The sequence below is a fragment of the Crocuta crocuta genome, unplaced genomic scaffold, assembly GCF_008692635.1.
Source record: "Crocuta crocuta isolate KB4526 unplaced genomic scaffold, BGI_CrCroc_1.0 scaffold50, whole genome shotgun sequence".
In the NCBI taxonomy this organism is placed as follows: Eukaryota; Metazoa; Chordata; class Mammalia; order Carnivora; family Hyaenidae; genus Crocuta; species Crocuta crocuta.
This window is the reverse complement of record NW_027527428.1, coordinates 4,701,105-4,720,971: the sequence shown is the minus strand read 5'-3', so window position 1 is coordinate 4,720,971 and position 19,867 is coordinate 4,701,105. Positions and strand designations below refer to the sequence as shown.

The 19,867-nt window shown below is 51.0% G+C and overlaps 1 protein-coding gene across 1 annotated transcript in view; it reads right to left on the bottom strand.

Annotated features, from left to right (window-relative positions):
* TNRC6C (trinucleotide repeat containing adaptor 6C) overlaps nucleotides 1-14,638 on the bottom strand; it is a 69,227-nt gene extending 54,589 nt beyond the window's left edge. Inside the window, 1 exon segment of the mRNA XM_077756269.1 lies at nucleotides 14,425-14,638. The gene's annotated coding sequence lies outside the window, so the exon portion shown is untranslated.
* Between the last annotated feature and the right edge of the window lie 5,229 nt (nucleotides 14,639-19,867).

Here is a 19,867-nt window from a genome sequence, read left to right as displayed (position 1 = left end):
CCCCCCCCCGGTCATCAGGGTAAAAAAGCCATAATCGCACCGCGGCGCACCCGGGGTACCAGGGGTGCCGGGGGAACAAGTGCGCCCATCTTTGGAAGAAACGGTCGCCGCGATGATACAGGTCCCGCTGGCGCTCCCTCCGCCCCGGGCAGGGTGGGGGGTGGAGAGCTCCAGAAGGCAGAGCAGCGAGGTCTTGGTAGGAAGGAAAGTCACTTCTACAAGAGAGGGGCCGGAGCGAGTCTTGCCTGTGAGCTTACGTGGGAGTATCTCTAGAAAGTTCCATTTAAAAATGATCTCAGGGTTGTGAGTTCGAGCCCCACGTTGGGTACAGAGATGACATAAAATGAATAAATAAATTAAAACTTAAAGAAGAAAAAAGAGAGAAACAAAACCTCCCTGTGGACGTCCCTCGGCCAAGCTCCCCATCTCTCGGCTGGGTCATGGTCACAGCCCCCAGCAGCCCCGCGAAGCCGCCCTGCTACGCCACGTGTGCTTTCCGGGCGGCCCCCCAGCACCTCGCGAACACGTGCCGCAACCCTTCAAAGGGCTCCTAACATAAAGACTGAAGTCTGTTAGCACCCACTCAGCTTGGTGCTCTCATGGGAGCCCAGTTCACACCATCCCTTCCCCTGCTCTGTGCTCAAGCCAGGTCCTCGAGGCACCGGCCGCACTCTGCTGCCCACCGATAGGGCCTCATGAAGCTGTCCCCGACCCGGGCTCCATGCCTACCCTCCTCGCCTATCCCAGCTTTGCGGACATTTCAGCTGAGCGGCTTTCTCCCTGCCACCGGGGCCCTCGGACACAGTCAGCTTAACAGTCTGTCCTTTTCATTCACGTAGACCAGGGGCTGGCAAACGCTTTCTGTGAAGGGCCAGAGAGTAAATATTTTAGGCTTTGCGAGCCATAGGGTTTCTGCAACAAGCTCTCTGCTGGGTCACTGTGGTGCGAAAGCCGCCGGGGGTAATACGTAAGTGGAGTGTGGCTGGGTCCCAACAAAACTTTATTTACAAAAGCAGGTGGCAGGCTGCATTTGGCCTGCAGGCCACGGCTTGCCAAGCCCTGAATTAGGTGGGAAGTACCCCGGAGCGCCTCCCACGTGCGTCACGCTGGGACATGGCGCCGAACCAGCCGGACAGGCTCCTTCTCACACGGAGCGCACATCTCGGTGTGCGTTATCTGTCGTGTGACAGCCTGTCTCTCCTTCTAGGCTGTAAACTCTGCCCGCGCAAGGACGGCCTGTTTTTTCCCTCGCGTGCTCAGGAGAGCATCTGACAAGATTCTAATTGGCAGTGAAAAAGTTTAGCTCAAGTTCACATTTACAAAAAGTTGTAACTCACATGAGAAATCTACCACAGAAACGGTTTCCTTCGAAGACGGGCCCTAGAGCCCTAGAAGCTCATCTGCAGCAACAGCGTTCTACTTAAAGTACACCGCTGGGCAGCGTATGCCTCCCCCGGGGTCCCGGAGAAGCTGCGGGCTCCGGGGCACCTCGTGGCCTGGCACGCCTCCCGTCCCCATGTCGGCCTGGGCTGCAGCTGCGGACATTTAACGCCTGGCCTGCCATCACTGGGCTCGCTGCTCCTCCTCCTCCCTCCCAAGTTCAGCTGCCCTTCCGCTTCTTGCTTCTGGTTCTTCAACAAGTTTATCAGAATAAACTAGGGGCTCCAAAAATTAATCCAGTGGCAGCACATGGAGACAGACAGTACATAAAAAGTAGATAAGAATAAACAGAAGGTATTCTTGTGTTATTCTAGCACTTAAAAGCTCTCTTTCGAAAGGCAGGTTCTAGGTTTTTCCCTGAAAGTTATGAATGCAAAAGTAAATAAATTAAAAAAAAATAGGGGTGCCTGGGTGGCTCAGTCAGTTAAGCATCCGACTCTTTTTTAAAAATTTCATTTAAAAAGTTTATTTATTTATTTTGGGGGGTGATGGTGGGAGAACCCCAAGCAGGCTCCACACTGTCAGTGCAGAGCCTGATGTGGGGCTTGATCTCACGAACTGTAAGATAATGACCTGAGCCAAAATCAAGTCGGATGCTTAACCGACTGAGCCACCCAGGCACCCTGAGGGTCCAACTTCCATGTAGAGCATGGAACCTGCTTGAGATTCTTAGTCTTTCTTTTTCTCTTTCTCTGTCTGTCTCGCCCTTCCTCCCTTCCCCTCTCCCCAGCTTGCNTTACTGAGCTATTATTTTACTATCAAAAACAATTTTGAAGTGGTGGATCCTATCATTTTACTTTTCATTTGTGGAAATGGGCATCAACAAACACAGACGGGGTGCCAGGTTGGCTCAGTTGGTGGGGCATGAGATTCTCATCTTGGGGTTGTGAGTTCAAGCCCCACACTGGGCATAGAGATTACTAAAAATATAACACTTAAGAAAATACACAGAATTCCACTGCTTTATATAAAAGGCATTACTGGGGCAACTGGTAAAATTTAAATGTATTAAATTCAGATACCCTAGATAATGGCATTATACCCAAGTTAAATGTCCTAGATTTGTTGTTACACTGCGGCTGAATAAGAGAACATCTGTGCAGCCAGGAGCTCTTTAAGGGCCATGATGTCTGCGCTCTTCTTCCAAATGCTGCTCCAACAAAACTACAGACGAGGACGTGTGGGAAACGAGGCACGTGTGGGACGGCGACGTGAATCCACAGAGCGAAGGTTAGGAAAGCGCTCCTCTTGGACCCTTTCTGTCAACCATAAACAGAAGTTCTCATTTTCTGCCCATCAGCAAGCTGGGAACACTCAGCCTCTTATCAAAGGTACCCGAGTCTCCGAGTGCCGGTGAGTGGGCAGGAGGGGCCGGGAATCCGGACGGCACCGGAGATGGTGGCCTTGGGCCCCCGTTTCCCCAGGGGCCGGCGGGGCTGTGAAAGCCTCAGTGGGCACACACGAGCTGACCTGGTGCAAAGTACGGAGTGCCGGAAGGAAGGACCCCGGCCTTCAGACAGGCCTTTCCGGCGGGTGAGGCCCCCCCCCAGCACCCCGGGAGAAGGCGCCGGCCACCGTGGGACCTGGCACCCAGGCCTGGGTCGTCAGTACAGGAGGCAGACACGCATCAGGCTGTAGAGCACACTTCAGAATTAGAACACTGGGATTTCCTCCTTACCTGTCGTATTACACAACAACAAACAAGTGCTAATTGCCCCCCATCCTCCACTCTGGCTGCCGTGGTTGAGGCTAAGATGGTGACGACACTACCCGGAGGCCCTGCCGCGGGAGCCGGGGAGATGGAGTGGTAGCTCGCGGGCAGAGTTAAGAGGACCTCGCCAAAGAGCGCACGTGCGGGGAGCGGGAGAGGAGGATTCGAGCATGAAGTCCAGGTCGGGGGTTTGGGCGCTGAGCTCGGGCGCACTGGAGTAAGAGCAGCTCTGAGCAGCGGGGAGGAGGGAGGGGGATGGTGGGGGCAGACTCAGCCTGGGAGTCTGGGGTGCTTGCGAGATGCCAGGCAGGCCCGCCCCCAAAGTCCTGGGAGAAATCCGCAAGAAGCTCAGATGTGCGTGGTCCAGCTCAGCAGCATGGGACACGCCTCTGTCCCCTCCGCATCCGCGTGGACTGGGGCACCGCTGCAGGTGCTTCATCTGGCCCCGTAACAGGCCATCACTGCCACTCCCGTCCCCTCTCCGTGCCCGTCAGCCTCCTCCGAGCCCAGCGGCGGCCGTGTCTCTGTGTCTAACAGGCACCGAGAGACCTCGGCGCCATCCACGAGCAGGACCCCTTTCCTCAGGAGCCAGAACGTGTCCGCGAGTGGTGCGCGCTGGGAGGCAAGCGCTCGTGACTCAGACACGTGCGGAGGGAGCGCTCTGGAACTAGAGTGAGCAGCGGGGAGGGGCAGAGAAGAGCGAGAAGGCCGGGGGAGACAGTACGAGGATGGGAGAGATGAAAGCAGATGAAGAAATGTGTCGGAGAAGCGACTTTTAAGAGCATTTCGGAGAACGGCGTGCACCTGTGCTCCCGCACGGAGGAGACAAAGGCCATGGCCTGCTCGGTCCTCAGTGCTGCCCGGAAATGCCTGCAGCCACTTTGCAGCGAGGGTCCTTGTCCTCGACATGGCAAAGGCTGGTGGCCTTCACGGGCGCAGCTCTTTGGAGGGGCTGAAAACGAGGCTAACAAGTTAACACGCTACTCATTTATCAATGGTGTTATTACTTCCTATGTAAGCTGCTAAACAGTTTCTTTTTTTTTAATGTTGATTTTTGAGACAGAGAGAGAGAGAGAGAGCGAGAGAGCACGTGCAGAGGAGGGGCAGACACAAAATCAGAAGCAGCTCCAGGCTCTGAGCTGTCAGCACAGAGCCCAACGCGGGGCTCCAACTCCCGAACCACAAGATCATGACCTGAGCTGAAGTTGGATACTCAACCAACTGAGCCACCCAGGTGCCTCTCAAAATGCTTTCTACTTAAACATTTTTAGTTGTAATGAAAACAGTAGATAAGGGAAAAAAACCCAGAAAGGAACAATCATTATGATGATTTTCACTGTAAACTTTCAGACCTTCAAATTAACATAAGCAGTTACCTAAGAAAAGTACTTTTGTGGCACTATTTAAATACATAAAAACCAAGACGTTTGGGATGAAGGATAACAATTCCTCTACACTGTGGTGCTACACTTCTGAATTTTGGCCCTATTTCCTTGGTGCTCCCGGTTCTGGTACATTCTCAGTGCCCCGGGAGCGTTCTTGTGTAAAAAAAAAAAAATTTTTTTTTTTTTTTAAATTTTTGAGAGAGACAGAGACACAGTGTGAGCAGGGGAGAAAGGGAGCCGCAGAATCTAAAGCAGGTCCAGGCTGGGAGCTGTCAGCACAGAGCCCGGGTGGGGCTTGAACTCAAACCGTGAGATGGTGACCTGAGCCAAAGTTGGGACACTTAACCAACTGAGCCACCCAGGTGTCCCATCCCCAGAGCGTTCTCTCAAACGCCTCTCTGCGCAGGGCAGGCCCCATACCATGTCCCCACGCCACCCCCGTCACGGCGTCCTCAGCCATCGTTCCCTGACACGCTCCCATCCAGCTGCCTACGCCCGCTTCACAGGCCCACCAGACAGCCTTATGGGGACTTGTCAGATGAGTGGACCTAGTGTCTTCAGAAAAAGGTCTCGTGCCGTGACAGAGGCGGGCGCAGGACACCCAGGCTCCGTTGCTTGCTTTACTTTTCCTTATTCTGCTCATATCTTGTTTTGTCATTTTTTTTTTCCTGCTCAAGAAGTTTTACAAGGAGAATCCCTACATCCTATTACTTCAATATTAAAAAAAAACAATGGTTTGAACATAAAACCATTATGTTTCAAACATAAAAACGTGTTTAAAAGCCTGAAAAGTCTCAAAAACTAAAAAGCAAAAAGTTATGATTTTAATGCAATGGTAACAGTTTTCGAATCTAGACTCAAGGTGTTTTGCAAACAGTGCTCGCCACGGCCTTCTTCGCGCAGTGCTGACGGCGGCATCAGCACCCAAACACACACAGCGTAACCAGCACACGGCAGAGTGACACCCCGAGCCCCCGGGAACTGAGGCCGAACCCCCTCCCCACTCAGACGCCTCCGAAGTCTTCTGCGGGTCTCTGAGGAGCACAGTGTGAGCAGCTCTGTTCCCGGGGGTCTGTGCCCCCCCCGCCCCCCGTCCTCGCTGTCACCACCACCTTCACCACTAGCACTGACACCTCCAGCACCGCTGCCACCACCGTCACACACTCTTTCTTTTCGTTTTTTGGAGACACAGAGAGAGAGCATGTGTGTGCACAGCGGGGGGGGAGAGAGAGACAGAGAGAGAGAGAGAGAGAGAGAGAATGCTCTCAAGCTGGTTCTGTGCTCAGCGTGGAGCCCTACACGGGGCCCCATCCCACGACCCTGAGCCCAAATCCAGAGTCGGACGCTCAACCGACTGAGCCACCCAGGTGCCCGCACGACATATTTTGTAAGAGAATTTATTCCAAAAATGAAAATGTAAAAAAGCCATTATTCTCTTTATGTTGAAGGCACACCATTCTTCCGGAGAAAACTTTATGACGTCAACAATATTTGAATGACATGCTTTTCAGAAACCCAAGTTCACAGAGAGAACTGTGTGAAAAAGAGCGTGTGAAGTGACTGACTTGTAGGAGCCGGACCGGGGAATAACTGAGAGCTCTGGAGCGAACGGAGACTGGATTCTCTTACAGGTCGTCGCCCAGGGGCTCTGGGGGGCTAACGTGCCTGTGACCACAAGCCTGAGTGTACAAAAGCAGGTGTCACGGCCGTCAGACAGCACACGGCACTTTGAAATTCCAAGTATCCCCCTCCCCTCACGGAACTAATGGACGCTCAACAGTCCGTTTTAGAGATGGGGAAACAGGCTCAGGGAGGTCAAACTTGGAAACGTAAGGGCTGAACTGAAACCCGCAACTAGTGCCCCTTCCACTCTACCATTCTATCAAAATAATTCTCCCTAAAAGAAGCCAGAAAAAGAAAAATCTAACGAAGTTTGTCTATCACGTTAAAATCTCTTTTCTTCTGCTGTTAACATTCTAAAAATACATGTCTCTATAAAAATCTAAGTAACGTAACTGCCTTAAGTGGTTAAATTAAAACGGATTACACAATAGCATGATTTAAAGAGAAAAGCTTCCTTTTAAAAAAAATTCCAAAATGTTACCATATAAATATAAAATTTTCAAGTATTTAACAAAGAGCTTCCAGAAGCTAGAGTAGGCAACGTTTTAATGCGGTATCAGATTCATCAGGTAGGGAAGTGTGGACCAGATGCACTCGGCAACGAGCAGAGCGCTTAGTCAGTACTAGCACTGACACACTGACAAACAGCGCGGTGCTCGTTCTTCGTCTCCAAAGTCCCCAGGGCTGAAATGATCAAATAGTAAACCATACGTTAAGGGAAGTACTTCCGAACGCTTTCCGCAGCTGAAAATGTTTCCTAACGCAGACCGAGAACACACACTCCCTGCCACTCGTCCTAACAATGGTTCTCAGCTTTTCGAAACCAGAGGCGCCCCCCCCCCCCCCAAGCCTTTACCGTGGGCCAGAATCTGGCAGAGAAAGCACCCTGAGCTGACAATTCCATCTCGGGACACACTCTAAACATGTCCTCTGTCACTTCCACAAACACCAGGAATTGTGAAATGCAGAACGGAGTAAAAGGTTTGCTGGAAACAGCAGTCCAAGTGTCCACACGTCAGCTTTTGGGCCTGTGTTTTCTGCGAAGNAAGCCGGCAATGCCCTTTCCGCTCCGGGAGGGATCAGACTCATCCCCTTCCACGCGGGGGGAGGCACCCACCAGGGGATTTGAACGCTCTGATTATCTAATTGCAGCTGACACTAAACCGATCTTCCTTCCTCTTTACATTCTTTTCGATTGTCACCAACGTTTGCACTTCAGGACCTGCTGCAGGGAGCACGGCCCCTCTTCCGTTGTTTTGAAAGCCAGCCAGGAGGAGGAGGCGCAGCGCCCGCCGGCTGCATGGAATCCTGCTGCTCGGCCATACTGCCTTTGCTGTGCGTCCCTCTTCCTTACCGCGCTCTCCAAACAACCCTGAAACACTGGCATACCAACACTGGCAAGAATATTCTAAACGAGCCCCATATGTAAACTGGCAAGTGTCCAACTTCTTAATTACCTTCCTGCCTCTATCTAAAAAAGATCTAAGTAGCAAACACTACTGTACTGCATATTAATCAAAGCCTCTGTTTACAAATGTACGAAGCAGCCACCAAAACAATACATTGTGCTGCCTTTAGCACAATGAAAAAGAGGTTTTTTTTCCTTTAAGAATAAAAGCTCTCAAGCTCTCGAGCTACAGTTATGTGGCAGACTTGCAAAAAAATGGTCTGCCTAGAAAATCACATGACAAAATGACATTTTTCTGGAACCTAGATGGTGTGAATCACTACATTCATCTACTACCACTTATCTTAGCAGTTACAACTTTTGCCAATTGGCTAAATGAGCTCCCCTCCAAATAATACATGTATTAAAAAAATCCATCCCCCCCCCACATTATTTTTTTTAGAAGGTCAGTGTTTTATTTCAGGACAAATGCCTGTTAAATAGGGAGCCTGGAGCCAAGGCTGAGGAATGCTGGCCTCTCTGTCTCATTCTGCAGGAGCCCGTCCCCGTCCCCCACAGCTTGTATCTCTGTGTAAACTGCACGCGACGGAGGGCCGGAGACGGGCAAAAGTTCAGCTGGTTCTCAAGCACAGGTCATTCTTTATCTCCACGTGACACAGCATGGCGTCTGCCTCTGGAAGGTTCATAATGTTCCCTACACTTGTAACTGTTCCGAAGAGTTTTGTCCACAGCACCTCTTGACAGTCTCCACTCAGCGACCACCGGCTCAGGCCGCCGGGCAGGGGACGACCGACAACCACCAGGCAGGGCTGGCGAACAGCTGGGCTCCTGGTGAGAACAGCTGGGTGGGGACACAGGCCCGCCTAAAATGCTTATCATTTCTACCAAACTGCCCTCCCTAGGGGCTGCGCGAGTTTCCACTCCCGCCTGCAGCAAGTGGCCGCAGCCCCTTCCCACGTTTCACCGGCCGGGCGCAGTGGTTCCGGAGTCTTGCTGCGGAGACCAAACAAGTGAATGTGTGCCACACGCTCGGACCTAGCAAATGGCCCGCACTTGGTCACCAGTGCCACCGTTACCACAATGGATGTTCAAGTCTTGGCAATTCGGTACGTGAGGAATGGTAGGCCGCTGCGGTTTTCATCTTCCTTTACGTTTCCCTGGCCACAAATAACCTCATCTTTCCGGGCTCAGGGCTCACTTGAGGTCGCTTTATGATCTGCCTGCTAACAATCGCTGCCCACTCTCCTACCGAACGGGTGTTTTCCTTGCTGGTTTACGGGAATGCTTGGGATTTCCTCTCAGGTTTTATTTATGGGCTCGTACAAAAATCTGTCACTTTTATACACAACTTTGTCGGCCTTTCTTTGCACGGCTTCTTGCTTAAGAGAAAACTTCAGGCCATGATTCGGAAATGTTCTCCTGTGTCGCTTCCGACAGTTTTCACGTTTGTTTTGCGTGAGGTTTCCTATCACTCTGCCGACCGGGGCGGCCGTTCTCCAGGAGTTTGCAGGGCCACGTCAGTGTCCATGCACGTGTCTTCCCCAGTCTCTCCACTGCATTTCCTCAGTTTCTTTGTTTATTGTGGCCCCAGTAACACACAGCTGTAATTAATTACTAGGGGATCATTCGCTCTATTGGATGGCTCGTTATTCTTTTTAAAATTTTCTTGGAGGCGCTTGGGTGGCTCAGTCGGTTAAGCGTCCAACTTCGGCTCAGGTCGTGATCTCATGGTTTGTGAGTTCAAGCCCTGCGTTGGGCGAGCCCGCTTCAGATCCTCGGTCCCTTTCTGTCTGCCCCTCCCTCACTCTCTTTCTCAAAAAATAAAATAAAATAAAAACACTAAAAAATAAAAAAAAAAGAATTTCTTGGCTGTTCCATTTATGTACCTTTACTCTTCTAGATGAACTTCAGAATTAGCCTATCAAGTTCCAAAACCAACGTGCTGGGATAGCTTCGAATGTGAATCAGATGTGACACGGTTGGCACAGGAAGTTTGTGTGCTAGTTCACTGCTACACTTCCTAACAGCCACCTCTCCAGCCCTATCTCCTCTTGCTGCCCCCCAGCAGCATGGAACCGCCTTCATTCCCCACAGAGGCCCTGCCTCTCCCTCTCCCGGCTAATCAGACACTCAGCTCATGTCGTCTGCATCAAAAAGCCTTCCTGGGGTGCCTGGGTGGCACAGTCGGGTTGAGCATCCAACTTCAGCTCAGGTCATGATCCCGTGGTCTGTGAGTTCGAGCCCTGCGTCGGGCTCTGTGCTCACAGCTCGGAGCCTGGAGCCTGCTTTGGATTCTGTGTCTTCCTCTCTCTCTGTGCCCCTCTCCCGCTCATGCTCTGTCTCTCTCAATCTCAAGAATAAACAAAAAATTAAAAAAAGAAAAAAGAAGAAAAGAAAGCCTTCCTTGGCAGGCCGCCATCCTCAGTCACAGTTATCTACTACTGGGCACGCCATCTCCCCAGACCTCCCCATACCTAGTAGGCACCAATACGTGTTTTGCCCAGTGACTTAATGTAGAAGACACTCTGGAAGGTTAGCCTCTCCCTCGTCAGAGGCGTACCAGCGGCTTTGTGGGACTGCTGCCTGCACGCTCTGACCGAGGAACAAAAGGAAAGAGACAAGTGAAAAAGTATTAAGCTAGTGTATCGGTTTGTCAAAATATGGCAAAAACTGGCATTGCAATTTCTCCATATGGACCCGTGTGACAGGTTAATGTAATTACAAGGTGACTCATAAAGAAACTTAAGAAGAGCCGGACTGATCTACTGACATGCCCTTTTCAGAAGCACATGGAACATAAAGGAAAAGACTGAATAAAAACATCACCGTCAGGCTGGGTCTCTCACCGCACACCACTGCTGCCTTACACAACAGTACAGAAGAGTCATCTGTGCTCGCTGGGCCCAGACAAGTATGCCTTCAGTTTTCAGTTCTTTAAACACACTCCCACTTCTACACCCCCACTGCTCACTGGCCCCCGGAAATCCTTTCTGTGGACCGGAGCGGACGCTCGCTCTCCCTTACTCCAGCAAGGACTGCGATGGCCCCTCCCCACGGAGGAGGCAGGCACAGGGCCAGCACTCGCACGCACCGGAGGGGACCAGGATGCTCATTAATTTTGGCAGGTTTGCACCATGTTAGCTTTTTAAACCTATGAGCCCTGATAAAGGCGATGCAAAGTCCACCAATTCCTTCCAGGGATATTTTATAACTTTCTTTAATCTTTGCCAANCAGAGAGAATCCCAAGCAGGCTCTGCATGGTCAGCACAGAGCCTGACGTGGGGCTCAATCCCACAACTGTGAGATCATATCCTGAGCCGAGATTAAGAGTTGGACGCTTAACTGACTGAGCCACCCAGGTGCCCCCACACTAAACCTTTTGGGCGAAAAAAAGAGTCCACATACTGGTACCCCTGGAAAAAACAAAAATTGGTATGCTGGGCTCAAATAACCCCTTTCCACTTTTCTTTTTATGAGAAATGGTCTGCTCTTAAAGTCTTTTTTTTTTTTTTTTAATGTTTTACTTATTTCTGAGAGACAGAGGACAGAGACAGTGTGAGCAGGGGAGGGTCAGAGAGAGAGGGAGACACAGAATCCCAAACAGGCTCCAGGCTCTGAGCTGTCAGCACAGAGCCCGACGTGGGGCTTGAACCCATGAACCGTGAGATGATGACCTGAGCTGAAGTCGGACACTTACCTGACTGAGCCCCCCAGGCGCCCCTGCTCTTAAAGTCTTAAGGATGAGTCACACACCCACTCCCTGATCGGGTAACTCAATCTTAGTTCCCTGACCAAGCATTCTTACGTTTAACCTTAACCTTACAGTCGGAGGGATGGAATAATGAGTGAAACTGCATTTTTCATTTCCATGCAGGTATGGCTACAGAGCGGAAAGCTGCTCATCCACAATGAAACACAATGACAATCTACGTGTTACTTAAAATAAAAGGTGCAGGAGTTGTTCCTTGAGGCAGTATCTAGAAAAGTTTTGCAACAAGAAAACGTGGCCACTCGTCTGGATTTCACCTGCATATGAATCCAGCGCGTAATGTGCAGCATGAAAAAGAAAAGTTTATAGAATGCTTCAACTCTAGGAAAGACAGCTGAAATTTCAAAATGTACACGGGTCACGGAAGGACCAGAGAGCTTTACTGTGCTGTTGCAGAATTTACTCATTTAAAGATTTGGCGAGTTTAAGATACAATTGCTGCTCCATCATAGCATTTCAAAGATGGGTACATACTTGCTGCACTTCAGGAGCACTTACTGTATACGAGGTCCTTTGGCGAGCATGGAGCAAGTAACTTGCCCTCAAGAGTCCTATGAAGTAGGGGTCCCCCCAGGTCACAGGTGAGGGCTCAAACAGGCAGTGAAAGCGACTAGGTCAAGATCATACTGGAGGTCACAGGTCTAGAAACTTGACTGGGCCCGGGGCCTGCCAACTCGGCTCCTGACCGGCAGTCCCTGTGCGAATGCCTGCACAGCCCGGGGCGTGGTGCCAGCAGCGCCTCCACTGACGAATCAAGCCAGCTCTCTGGAAACTGTGTTTGAGTCAGAGCGTAAAGGGACAGGACCTTAGCGGTGAGAGGTCCTGAGAGCTTCAGACTTCTGGTTTTAGGGGAGAATTAAGTACCAGCTGGGGGTGTGACCAGTGCCAGCTGCCGGGCCATTCCCCCTGGGCAGAGCTCTTTTCATCTGAAAGAAAGTGAGAAGCTTTCTTTTTAAAAAGAGAATTTTTTTTAAGTGTATATCTTTTGAGAGAGAGAGTGAGTGCAAGCGAGTGAGCATGATCGGAGGAGCAGAGAGAGAGAGAGAGAGAGAGAGAGAGAGAGAATCCCAAGTAATTCCATGCTGTCAGCACAGAGCCTGATGTGGGCCTTGAACCCACAAACTGTGAGATCGTGACTTGAGCTGAAGTCGGAGACTTGATGGACTGAGCCCCCCAGGCGCCCCAAGAAGCCTTCTTTAGAGGGTACTTTCAATTTAACAGAGAGGGGAGACTCTACAAGTAGCCAGCAAACAACGTAGGGGCACAGCGTGCCAGCACAGGAGGCGGTGCATGCAGGNGCCGCCACGCAGATGAGGAGGGGGGTGCGGACTAGACGGGGCCGTGAGGGCAAGCCAGGCCCCGCGCCGCAGCAGCTCGGAAAGCAGGGCGGGTCTCGAGGGCGCCCGAACCGGTCAGAAAGGTTCACATGGCCATGGCACCAGCGACTGCTGGGAAAGAGATGAAACTGGCCTAAAACGAAGACTTCTGTTCAGCAGCTGGAAACCAGTCATTTCTTATCTTATTAATAGAGTTGATTCCACTTTCTGAGATGTTTTACAGAAAATGCTGACTGATTTACTCTCTTATTTTTTTAAGCATAATAAACTAGAAGAAGCCTTCTGGAGAAAGATATTTACAGAGACAAATACTGTAATAAAAAATACTATTTCCAGTGTCCAAACCTGAAACAATCCTTCATTTCCGACTTCTCTAAGGAGATCTTAGGGACATCTCGCACCACTGGCATTTGGGGAGTGCCCGGATGCAACACCGCCAGAGTCTAGTAACAACGGGGTGAGCCCTGAAGGAAGCAGGCGTTCCATTTCTTTTTCAGTTTTTCAAAATAAGCACCGTCAGCTATGTAGGGACAGCCCCATGTTCCCCGTGTGTGTGAAGATTTTCCCGAGGACCACCTTTCGGCTGGCGAGGACCGGTGTTGGATTATAACTGCTTGCAGCGAAGTCGACGGGACTACCTTCCTGGCCAATGACTACATTTGATAGTTTCTTTTCTTCCTCGCTTTTTGCTGACAACCACGGACCTACATCCCCTCTACCGGGAATGTAGCAGGTGAGAGTCGGTCAAGGCTATTTGAGGAGACATGGCAAAGCGGTCTAAAAAGATTTGTTTCCAATGTACCACAGAGTCAGAGTTTTGAGAAATAATGCTAGAGATACTTCTAAGCCATGTTGGAATTATTCTCCGTATTAAAAGGCAGCACATGAAAGAAAACAATGTTAACTTGTGACCTGTTTCTTTTAAATCCCAACCTCGCACAAGAACCTCCCTGCATCTCTCATGACAGACCCGAATGTCACCACCATCAGCACACGTGGTTTTCACGCTAGACCCAGTGCCAACTGCTAAATCGTTTGCAACAGAAAGATTTAAGGAAATGATGAGAAATGTGGCCACTGCACACACTGACCTTGCTCTCTTCCAAAAGCCTCCCTAAGTCTGAGCCCATCAGTAAGGTCAAGAAGGCGGGACAAGAAGAGGGGACGAGAGCTGTCAGCAGCCTGAAGGCTGGAAAGCAAACCACTGAGTGGGGCTTGCGCCCCGAGCCAAGAGAAAGCCGGTGTCCAGCTGCCTGAAGGACGCCAGCCGGAAACGGGTGCCTCGGGACCCTGGACGCCGCGGGGGCCAAGCCTGAGGTCTGGTGGCTTTGGCTCCAAGTGTCTGAACAAGTTAGAAAGCCCGAGCCCCGAAAAGGCATGGTGGGCTCCCTGCAGAGCGGGCACACCCCGGGCAGCCCAGTGCCTGGGCAGGAAGGGGTTACGGAGGGGCCCTGCCCTCTCAGACTTATAAGGATGCACGTACAGACCTTTAGCTTCTGGGGAGAAACAAACCAAACCTAGCTGACGGAGCTAGTGCCACCTGAAAACATAGGAGAAATTGTATAAACAAGTAGGCGAAAACAGGGCTGCACTTTAAAATCCAACATAAAGGAAGCTGGCTGGCTGCTCACTCCGTGACATGCCCATCGTGAATGTGGACCGAAGTCCGTGTGTCCTGCGAGTGGGCAGCGGCGCTGAGACAGCGCGCCGCTCCCAGGGGAAGGGGGTGCCTTGTCCTGTGTGTGTTTACCTGGTTGGAGCGTACTGGGGTGCTGCTGCGCTCCGGCTCCGGGGAGGGGAGGGGGGCTTACCCCTGCGGGCCCGGCACCCTGCGGTGGGCTCGCACTGGTCAGAGCCCCCGCAGGCAACGGCTGACCTCTCTTTAGTAGCTGCTTCTGTTCTTGCTGGCGGAAGCGCGGAGGCACCTCGCGAGGCAGGTAACGGGGCGCCGCGGGCGGCTGGCTGCTGGCNCAAAACGAAGAGAACCCAAAACTTTAGTAACACTCCTTAAAACCCAACCCACATCAAGGAAACCAAAACAAAAACCGAGGAAGAAATGGCCACGTAGCGCTCCGGGCACAGGACTGAAGTCTGGCATTTCAGGGCCGAGACCCAGTGTCCTTATGGACTGAAATCCTGAGCAGCGGGCTTTGGGCCCCAGTTTCCTCATCTGTAACATGGGTGATTCAGTTAGGTTAGAGCAGCGGTTCACACCAGCGCACTTCGGACTCAACTCAGGGCCATTAAAGCCCCATTCCCGCCCCCCACACCCTCTGCCAGGGAGCTCAGTAGGGAGGAGGGAGGAGGGGAGACTCTGCATTTCTGGTAAGTTCCCAGGTGATTCTGATCTGATTCAGGTGGTCCCTGGACCCCTCTTTGAGAACCACTGGTCTTGGTCAGTGTTTTATCAAAATTAAGGGATTTTCAGATGCCCATGAATTTGCATATATTTTTGTTTTAATTCTGATAACCACACACACACACACATGCACACGCAGGCACACATTCTGAGTTATTTGAATAATTAAAGCATTTGTGGTGATGCTATCAATAGTGCCAACTACACTCTGTTAAAGATTTACTTGAAAAGAATGCAAGTGGGCTAACTTGCAAATGATGTATTTGAATTAAGTGACAGCCAAAATGCCATCTGAGTGTTGCATAAACAAAAGCTTCACAGTAATTTCAAGAGAAGTGAGAGCAGGAGCTGAATGGTGACCCCGACAGGGCTGTGTTTCTAGAAAGAAGCAGACCAAACGCAAAGGGGATCTGAGGAGTCACCCTGCATTCGCAAGGGAGCACAGACACATCAAATGGAAAGAATCTGAGCCTCAAAAGTCATTCCCATCTTGAACTTGAGACACGAATATCTAGGACATTACATTTACCTTGTTATTTGAAAAAAATTTTTTTTGCTACTTAATTTGTAAATGTCTTTGTGCAAAACGAGTTTACACCTAGTTCGGTGCATATCTTAAATGCATAAGGAGTGTTATGAAAATCCTTCCATCCATACTGGGGGGAGCACGAGACGTGACTGCTGGTCTTCACGTCCCCATACCAGGCAGGGGCTCTGCCGTGCGCCCGTGGCCCTGGGCCGTCTACGTAGTCTGCGTCCGCAGGGCCTCTGCCCACTGCCTTTGTGTCGCGCTGCCCAGCAGACCCATAATCCTACACGGAGCCACTGCTCACTCTCTCCACTCCTGACTCCGATCACGGCCATGTAGTCTGGTGTCATGACGAGCGCACGTCCCTAACAGAGGGCACCCTCAGCGCTCCCAGCCTTCCTACAATTTCCTGGGACTGCCTAGTTCCACTGCTGTCAATGATTCACTCAAAGACCTTTCGCTTTGGAGCAGCTAATGCCTTTATCTCCTTCTCCCCAGATGATGAACTATTTACTTTCCAGAAGAAGTAACAGCCATGAGGCAAAGCCCTCAAGTTTCCGCCACTACAAACACATGAGCATCACACTGTTCTCTGTCTCAGGCTTCTGTTACTCCTACCTGAGGCACATACTGTATTGCGTCAATTCTAAGACTGAAATCTCTTCAGATGTTAATAGCATTTACATTGCGATGTGTCTTCTGGTCGATGCCATGTCAGTCAATTGGCAGTGGTTTTTTTCTTTCTTGGTACGTGAACACTGGCGCATTCCACAACAAACGTTTCGGAGGCAAAGCAACGCGGCGCCTTCCAGGGGAGCCCGTCTCTGGATTTTGTCTGCTCTGGTTCTTAAACCCGGGACACTGTCCAGAGCCAACACGAGGGCCCAAAGCTTAAGAGTGAGCCTCTGATTAATCTTTGCTTTATAAACACAAGTACACAAGAGAAGGGATCTGGCCACTTGGGTTTGTGCGGAAAGTGGAGGAAGGCACATCTGCAACGTCTACCTTGCCCAGGGACCGTGTGGCGCTCTCAGCAACCAGCTCCCTCATCGCAAACCTCTGCTACTTCCAAAGACCGCAACCACCACTGCCCTCCTTGACCCCAGATTCCCCTCCAGCCTCCTCCCAACTCCCCCCGCCGTCAAGCTTCTCGGAGGGCCTGTGGAGCCGCCTCTGCTGCTCCCTCACCTACCGCTGGCCGTTCCCCAGCCCATCTTGCCCTCTACTCTGCGGAAATGACATTCATTTGGCACTTCCTTGATGCTAACATCCGATGGCACATTCTGGACTATCTTCTTGACCTCTCTGTTGTCTTAAGTAGCGATGGTCACTTGGCCACCCCAACACACCCTCTACCTCGGCCTCCGTGACTCCAAAAGTCCTTGCCTGGATTCCCGCTGGCCTCTCCAGCCCCCGCTTCCCGCTCTCCTCCGTGGGCTTCTTCTGCCCTTCCTTAACCTTTCATTGCAGACGCACTCTGTTCAGACACTCACCCTGGGTCATCCCGTCTCCACCCACGGCTTTACCCATCAACCCTGTGGTCACGATCCGAGCCCCCGATGACTACCAGAGAGCCACACCTGGATGTCTTAAAATTCCGCGCTCTCCCCGCACTCGTCAGCGTCCTCACTCACTCTTCATCGGAGTTTTGCTACCACTCTCCTGGCACGTGGCTCCACGCTGGAAACCTGGGGGCCTTCCCTTACTCCACCCCAACCTACCATTAACCAACCACCAAACCGTGACATTTTAGCTTATCTTAAATGTCCCTTCTAAGGACCCTCAAGCTCACCCGCCTGTTTCCATTCCTATTGCCCCGACCAGAGCCTAGAGGACCAGGTGCCTCATCTGAACACTATGAGAGCTTGTCTGTTTTTTGTCCTTTAAGCAAGTATGTATGTATGTAAGTATGTACGCAAGTATGTACACAAGTACGTAAGTAACCATGTGTGTAAGTATGTATGTAAGTAAGTACGATGTATGTAGTAAGTAAACATATAAGTATGTAAGTATGTATGTAAGTTAGTACGTATGTAAGTAAGCAAGTATATAAGTAAGTATGTGTGTGTCTATGTATTCATAGAGTTCATAGATGGGAGGGGCAGAACCCCAAGCAGGCTCCACACTGTCAGCGTGGAGCCTGACGTGGGGCTCGATCCCACGAACTATGAGATCATGACCTGAATCAAAATCAAAAGTGCACAGTGACTGAGCCACCCAGGCGCCCCTAGACTGCTCACCAGTGGGCCTGTCTCCCTGCATCTGATGTCAGCACGGTGCCCGAAACACAGGAAGTGCCTAACAAGCACTAAAGGACTTGGCTGTGTCGTAAACACACGTCTCAAGCTAAAAAGCAATGCAGAAATAGCAGAATATAAAGAAAGTAACTGGTAGAACAGAAAAAACACCAGACTGGTAAACGGAAGCCCTGGGTATCAGGCCAGTTACCGCTGATGGTGAGTTATGATCCTGGTCAAGAAGCTTACTATCCCTGGAGCCGTTTCCTCACCTGGACATGAAAGGTTTAGACCAGCTGACTCGCTAAGGCTCCTTCCAACCCTGAGTAAGGGAATAAGGGAAGACAGGATGCGGCACGGTTTTACCTCTGTGACGACTATCGCTTCAGAGTCTGCTGCATTTCTCCACTGATGCCCGGTCCCTCTCTGCTCCTATTTCCCTGGCCGTGGTTCGGACATGGAATGTGTTTTATAATTACTTAATTTGAAGATTATTCACAAAGGCACAGGAGATGAATATCCATTCTGTCTTTCCTTTTTTAAAAAGAAAGCTATAAAATCTATGATAGGCTGATTTTTAAACACGGGACTTCACATATATTTTTTCGGACATTGGTCTTTAGTCAACTAAAACAGCAGAAGTTCTTAAGTATTTGCCCCAGTGAGTTGAAAAGTTCTATCTACACAAACATTCACAGGAGTGTTTGTGGCAGTTTTTATCCCTGACTGCCCCAAATGGGAAACCCCCCAGATGTCCTTCTACAGTGAAGGATGAACGAACTGGTACGACACAAGGGGAAGTTAGCACTGAGAGGACATGAGCTCTGGGGTGCGGTTAAGAGTCTGCCTCTTGATTTCCACTTAGGTCATGGTCTCCCGGTTCCTGGGATGAGCCTTAGGGCTCTGCACGGAGAACAGGGAGCCTGCTTGGGATTCTCTCTCTCCCCCCCCCCCGCCCCTCCCCTGCTCACATTCTCACACTCGCTCTCTCTCAAGAAATAAACTTAAAAAAAAAGTGAGCTATCAAACTGTGAAGAGAAGTGAAAGAATGTTACACGCATATTGCTAAGTAAAAGAAGCCAGTCTGAAAAGGTTTCATGCTGTATGATGCCTACTACATGACATTCTGGAAAAGGCAGAACTATGGACACAGTAAAGTATCCGTGGTCGACAAGGGCTTGAGGAGGGCGGAGCACAAGGGGCTGGCAGGGGTGGAGCACGGGCACTTGCAGGGGTGGGGCACGGGTCTTGCAGGGGTGGAGCACAGGCGCTCGCAGGGGTGGGACACGGGTCTTGCAGGGGTGGGGCACGGGTCTTGCAGGGGTGGAGCACAGACGCTCACGGGGGTGGGGCACGGGTCTTGCAGGGGTGGAGCACAGGACGACACGTAATCACGGACACACGACGCTCCGCACCTGTCTAACTCCACTTGAAGTGAAGTGTCCAACCCTCAAATGTAAACTGTGGCCTTTAGTCCACAGTAACGTACCTACGCTGCTTCGCAGACCGCAGTGAAGGCACCACACCAAGGGAGACGTCCGGGGGGACACAGGTGGCAGGAGAAACTGAGGCTGTGCTGGGCGGGTGGAGGAAGTACTGTGGGCACTGTCTGTGCTTTCTGCTCAATCTTGCCATAGACCAAAAACCGCTCTAAAGAACAAAGTCTATCAGGAACCACGCGCACTGATGGCGAGCACGCCGGCTCCTGCAGCCACTGTGCAAGAGTACGGAGGTTCCTCAGAAAATGAAAACCGGATCCACCTGTGACCCAGTGACTCTACGACTGGGTATCTGCCCAGGGAAAAGAAAACACTCACCTGACAAGATACAGGACCCCACGTTTACTGCGGCGTCATTTACAACAGCCAAGATACGGAAGCAGCCCAAGGGTCCACTGAGAGGTAAATGGATAGAGATGTGGTATGTGTGCGTTTGCGCGCGCGCGCACACACACACACACACACACACACACACACACAGGAGGTTCACTCGGCCACAGAAAAGAATGAGATCTTACCATATGTGACAACACAGACGGATCTAGAGGGTTCAATGCTAAATGAAAGAA